The sequence below is a fragment of the Stegodyphus dumicola genome, chromosome 8, assembly GCF_044657685.1.
Source record: "Stegodyphus dumicola isolate Sdum_Otavi_A_Nest chromosome 8, ASM4465768v1".
NCBI lineage: Eukaryota > Metazoa > Arthropoda > Arachnida > Araneae > Eresidae > Stegodyphus > Stegodyphus dumicola.
This window is the reverse complement of record NC_140775.1, coordinates 139,685,884-139,691,883: the sequence shown is the minus strand read 5'-3', so window position 1 is coordinate 139,691,883 and position 6,000 is coordinate 139,685,884. Positions and strand designations below refer to the sequence as shown.

The window sequence follows — 6,000 nt, the reverse complement described above, 5'->3', positions numbered from 1 at the left end:
TAACGGTGAAGATAGCCTCACGGCAAAGCACCAGCTCCCGAATCGGTTCGATCTTTCTCGGAACTCAGCGTACTTTGGAGACTCTCCACGCTACAACTCGCGATGCACGCGACGATACACTCGATAGGCTCAACGACACACGCCCTCGATGCACCGACTCGCGATACACTGACGAGACATCTCGACACTAGATTCGATCAACTACGAGACACTCTCCATAGACTGACGAGACACTAGACTGCTACTCCGCGTACAGGCAGGGTTTATACAGCTTTTGGTCTGTGTTCGAGAACATTCTGGGACAAACTGGTAAGAATTCGTCCTAGAAGGTTCTCCATCTAGGCTATGGCTAGGTTCTAGAAGGCTATGGCATATCGCGAATTCTGTTGCCCAATGTCGCCAAATGGACGATTTCGCGCTAAATCTAGCAACTCTGCCCTAACTGTCTATTTTCTGGCAATTCTAAACCTGCTTTGCGGGGAAGCTATCTTACCGCGGCTGGGACTTTCGTAGCAGACCCATCCTTGGGTAGCCATCTAAGAGACTTTGAACTGAATTTTAAAAGCTGGCTTGCTTGTCGTAGTTTTCTGGTAACACCGTACAATGCAAAAGCAGGAAATAGCGGGAAAGGTAAGACTTGACTGCGATGCAGAATATCATGCATCTTCGAATTATCACGCACTTCGCATTAAATAACATTTGATATTTTTAACTGATCCACACTGTGGTCTTTTACTGTACTGATGTTGCAAGTACTTTTGTGCTCATTTGTTTGAAGTTTGATTTGATAGCTTATTAATTTGGAGTATTTTGTACTGTAATTTTAGGCTTATTTTTGGAGTATTTTATATAATCTTGATTTTATTTTCACTATTGTGCTTCTAAATATTTATTTTATGCATAATTTTGCAAAAGTTATAATTCGGAATCTATTAACGCAGGACTTGTAAAGATAGCTCACACAGAAGGCCTAATAGCAGCCTATGCGGCATTTGATGATTGCTTTGTGAAGCAAAATTTTGAGCTTTTGATGGTATGTAACAAAACTGAATCGTTTAAACTTCATTAGCAACAAATCGTTGTTAAATTTGTTGTTAAAGTAAAAATTAACAACTAACTTAATTTTTCCATTAAAACTATTATCCACTTAAAAAAACTGTTCAACTAAGATTCTTTTTAGCTCATTTATAAATAATGTTTGTCTACTGATTTTAATGGTTGTATTTCGTCTTATTTCGTATGTGTGTTAAAAATACTCACTGATGAACCGTCTATAATATTCTGAAATTTTTTCTCACATAGGCTTACTTTTATTTTCCGTATTGTAGTAGATGGCGAAGAAAAGGCTAAATGATTTTTGAATTAAAACTAGCAACAATGTTTTAGAATTAAAACTGTAAACGAGCTTTCTAATATACTTCAGAAAGGATATTATTAGAAACTAGATATCCTTTTCCCGCATTTTAAATATTCTTTTTAATACCGGATATCAAAACAACTCTCGAAATTCACCCAAGAACATGAACAAAACGTTCAGTCGTTTTTGAATTAAATGTTTCACAGCTAAGCTTGAAAACGAGCTTTCTAGGATTCATCAGAAAAGATATTTTTAAAACCTAGATATCCTTTTTTCATGTGTTAAATGTTATTTTTAATTCCGGGTATTAAAACAACTCTAAATAATTTCCCAAGAAACAGAAACATAAGGTTCAGAAAATTTCCTAATTCATGAATTCCATAACAGCAAGAGACGAATTATAAGCAGCATTTTAGTTTAAAGCGGAACTTCTGCAATCTTCAACCATTTCTCATAAAAACATGTAGACTTTGATCTAGATTTTGAAATATTTCTAGGAAACTGTGGAGATTTCCAACATAATTTAAGAAACATCAATCCATTGGATTTTGCTTAATTATCAAGATTATCTTTTTCAATCCGTTTACTTGTTACTAAGCTAAGTAGATTTCATTATAATCTGATGCTTTTGATTTTTAACGAATTTTCTTAAAATCAAACACCTAAATTTTATTTTTGTTATTGCATGATAAAATTTTTAATAGCATTCTTCAAACGAACGTCAGATACTTCTGAAAATGTATCTGTTTTTGCACAAAATGGTATAATGTTGCCACTCATTGTTTGGAATGATGTAGTTTTCACATGCAAAAGCATTTGTTTACATCAACAAACTATCTTTATGTATGCAGTCATTCCTTTGATTCCGGGAAACCAGAAAATATCTAGGAAGACTCTGGGTAGAATCCTACCCGGAAAACGTGCTTTGAACATGCTTTGAATTTCGATACATATGAAACAAAGATGTATTTTAACATTCTGAGATCTCAACAACCTTCTCCTTGCTTCTCGCCCTTTTCTGTCAATAAATACTCTTCTGTTTGAGCCCCAAATTCTAAGAAAACGGAGAGGACGTATACAGATCCAACCTGCGCACGACCACCCTCACGGAAAAGCAATAAAAATCCAAAATAAGAAGCCCATTACGTCTCTGTCACCCTACTGCATGACGTCATTCAGCCAGCCCAATCGCAAAACGGAACTTTCGGATCGATACGTGGAAAAACAGAAATGGAAGGTAGGGGAGAAGGGATGAGGAGGAAGCGGAGGTGAGGAAGTGGAGGGTAAAGGGAGGTTAAAAGGGCTGTGTGCCAAGAAATGCTGCGCGTGACGCCGCTTTGGCAATGTGCCCAGAAACCTGTACACTCTTCTCCTCTGTCCGTCCATCTAGGAGGTGAAAAAACGCGGAGGGTGCGCGGAATCTTCAACCCTACGCAACATACGTCATTTACTAGTTTTCGTCTGGGAATTTGTTGTATCATCTGGTTGGGGAATCATGTAGGCTTCCAGATAGAGGCTAAAACTGAGTAAACGGATCATTGGAGACATATTATTTAGAAGACTGTTGTATTTAATAATTAATGACAGCATATAACTTTTCTGAATTTGATAAATATTAAACAAACTCCGGCCTTTTTTTTAATAATTTTTTTACCATGTTGTAATTCAGATCTATGAAGTGCTCTTTCACAGATTTATAGCGTACCGCTTTTATTATTAAATCCAAACCAACATGCAGGGTCCGTCAGTGAAGCGGGAAATTCAAAGTACCCATTTTTTTCATGAAGCATTTATTATCAAAATATTTTTACATATTTCAGCTGAATAAAGTATGCCATGTACTTTTTAAAAATAACGCTCCTCAAATGAGAACGATTTCTGTGTAAACATTCTTCTAATCTTGACTGAAAATTTTCAAAGCAGGTCGGGTTGAATCCATGCAATTTTCTGCATTATCTTCGTTTTTAATTCCGGTATGGTTTGCGATTTATCAATGTACACCCTGCTCTTCAGATATCACTAAGGAAAAAATCACATGCAGACAAATCTGGGGATCTTGCAAGACACGATATGAGTCCGTCTGGGAAAAGTTTTCTTAAAGCAGGCATGGACACACGAGAACTATGACTTGTGGCCGCATGCTGCTGGAAAATATTAATTTTCGGAAACCTAGGGAGTTGTTGCATCAAAAATGTTCTGACCATGTATGTGTAGCGGTTTGCATTAACAAATGTGGCGTTTTCTCTATCGTCTATAAGAAAAAATATAGCCCAATAATGCCAGTTGATGAAAGTGCACACCACACCGTAACATTCAGACTATATAATGACTTTTCATGCAACTCACCTGGGTTTTCATTATTCCAATATTGATTAAAGACACACAGTTTTTTACGAAGAAAGCAGGCTGTATACTGGACCACTGACCCATGTTTAACAAATGGCATTAGATGTCTGACTATAATTCAAAATCTCCACGTCCCCTTGTCAGCAGAAAATAGACTATTGGACTTTCAAATTTCCCGTTTCACTTGCATACCTTGTATCATGAGAACAGAAAGCATTGTATTTCTTTGAAATTCTACGCAAACACACACACACACATATATATATAACATAAAATTACCTTTTTTTTAGTCATGTTAAGTTAATTTCGGTTAAAATCATTTTAAGATTCCTTCATTAAATAAAGTTATTCTCTTACTCTACAGTCCGTTAATTTATTAAATTCTAAGTGTTTTTTCTAAGAGAACCAGGCCAAGTTTTTAGCCGATTTTGATCTTTTGTGCGTGTGGTCACCTTACAAGAAGTTACAAGAACTTACAAGTGTTAAATACTGTGCAGAATCATTAGGTTATATCGATGTTAGAATGTGAAAAATGTGCAGGGCCTTCACCGGGACTCGAACCGTGGACCTCTCGAATACGCGTCGAGTATGCTTCCAATTACACCACGAAGGCATGCAGAAAGGAGGGAGAAATACTTCATAACTGATGTTTATATATGTTTTAAAAAAGTACTAGCTAATTTCGGAGATAATCACCACGAAAAAAAAACCCACATTTAAAAATTAGAACTAAGCGACAGTATTAAAAAAAATCCTTTATGTTTTTGGCTGCTGCTGTCTTTTTCAGGGGAAATTATACTATCATTTATTTATGATGCGTAATAGTACATTATCATGATTGGGGGGGGGAGATAATTTTTATCTACAGAAGTTAGAGTCATCAGCTGTTACTCTTTCAGAATTTATTTGCGATTCAGGAAAAAAATAACAAAATTTGTAATGCATTATTTGATTGCTGTCATCTGAAAATAATTAAATAAATTTTTTGAATGATCAGTTCACAGAAGGGTTTGGAAAGAGAAGTTCAGAAATGGTGTAGCGAATTTTCGCTCGTTCTTTAGGTACAAAATACATAAAGTGCGTCTCGTAAAGTCTCGTAAGTAGTACTCTCGTAGTACTCGTAGTCTCGTAGTACTCGTAAGTACTCTCATAGTCTCGTAAAGACCGTCTCCCTAAGAGGACCACCTCTGAAAGTGACCTGTATTTCTGAGAACATAAATAGATATTAATAATACCTTCACAAAAGACTCTAATCGTTTGTAACCAAGGGTTGTTATGTTAGACAGAGGTAACGATATTTCTTTAATATTTAAAACAGACTAATTTTTTGGTCTGTTGAGCAGAGAAGTCAATAAAACAGGGACTAATAAAATATAAAATTCTTGATTTTCACTTAAACTGTTAACCAGCGCTGTATATATAAGTCGTACTGTTAACAATGTTACGTAAGTAACTATTAACCAGAATAAGTTTCTTAAGAAATAATTTTGTTTTATTTTACATTTTAATTTTTAGTATTTTTTTATCTATAGTAGATTTTCAGTTTTCTTTTAACTTCCATTCATTTATTTAGTTTTTATTTTTCTACTCTCAGAATTCTTTCTTCTTAAATATGATGACCCTGCAATGGCTGCGATCTCCCTAAGACGGCCATTTATGAAGGTGACCAGTATATTAACAAACATCGATTTTAAGATGACTTCTTCGACAGAAGCAAAAAATCGCCTAGAATTATGAGTGATAAGCTTAAAGAAGGTACATTTTAGCTATCATGCTAACTTAGACGGAATTACTCAGATAAAGTTAAAAATAACAAGGGCGAAAAAATTTTAAACGCATGTATCATTTTGTCATAGTATATTGACTTGCTAACGTAAAAATATATATTCGAAGTAAACTCGAAACTAAATAAATATAGAGCTATCTAATTTCCTCTTCAAAGTAAACATCAGCACCATGTAAAAAAATATATATATAAAACCCATAAAATATCAGATAACTGAATTATTCTTAGACACAGTTTTTTAATGGTATAATAATAATATTTTAATGGAAGACTTTGATACTGCTTTAAATACATAAATGGCAACCAACATTCTGCTTGAATATTATTATTTAAATGACGTTGTATTCTAATCTGCATAATCTAATTTCTTCTAATCCAGTGGTCTCAGACTCGCAATCCTGCGAGTACGTTTTAATTATCTGTTTGTTGCAAATACTGGTCTCATAGTTTTAGAGACATAAACATATCAACTGAGCTTATCCGTGTGGTTGATATTGAAATATATATATAT

General features: G+C 34.8%; 1 long non-coding RNA gene across 1 annotated transcript in view; it reads left to right on the top strand.

Annotated features, from left to right (window-relative positions):
- Positions 1 to 363: 363 nt before the first annotated feature.
- Positions 364 to 6,000, top strand: part of LOC146995985 (uncharacterized) — a 44,357-nt gene continuing 38,720 nt past the window's right edge. The window contains exon 1 of the long non-coding RNA XR_015042754.1: positions 364 to 630. This is a non-coding gene — a long non-coding RNA (uncharacterized LOC146995985). The remainder of the gene's footprint in view (positions 631 to 6,000) is intronic.